The sequence below is a fragment of the Pteropus alecto genome, unplaced genomic scaffold (genome assembly GCF_000325575.1).
Source record: "Pteropus alecto unplaced genomic scaffold, ASM32557v1 scaffold224, whole genome shotgun sequence".
NCBI classification, from domain to species: Eukaryota; Metazoa; Chordata; class Mammalia; order Chiroptera; family Pteropodidae; genus Pteropus; species Pteropus alecto.
Genome location: NW_006436289.1, coordinates 292,326 through 292,617, shown reverse-complemented (window position 1 = coordinate 292,617; position 292 = coordinate 292,326).

Here is a 292-nt window from a genome sequence, read left to right as displayed (position 1 = left end):
TTTAAAAAAAAAAAAAGGAAGACTTTAGCAAAGCTGAGAGGTCAAAGTATGGAAAAAGCCAAGAGAACTGTCACTTTTTATCTACCAGTCTTGACTGGAGGGACAGTGGAAGCTTTGCCTGGGCTGGAGAGCCAAGGATGCAAGTTAGACTTGGTGTGATCTTCAGAAAGCTATTCGACTCACTCCAAGTTTGCATCTTCTCCCAGCCTATTTCTCACTGTGTGTGGGGCTTGCCACCACCCCTCTCCCCACCATTGATAAATCAGGTAAAGATGAATAGGGCAAAGTAGTA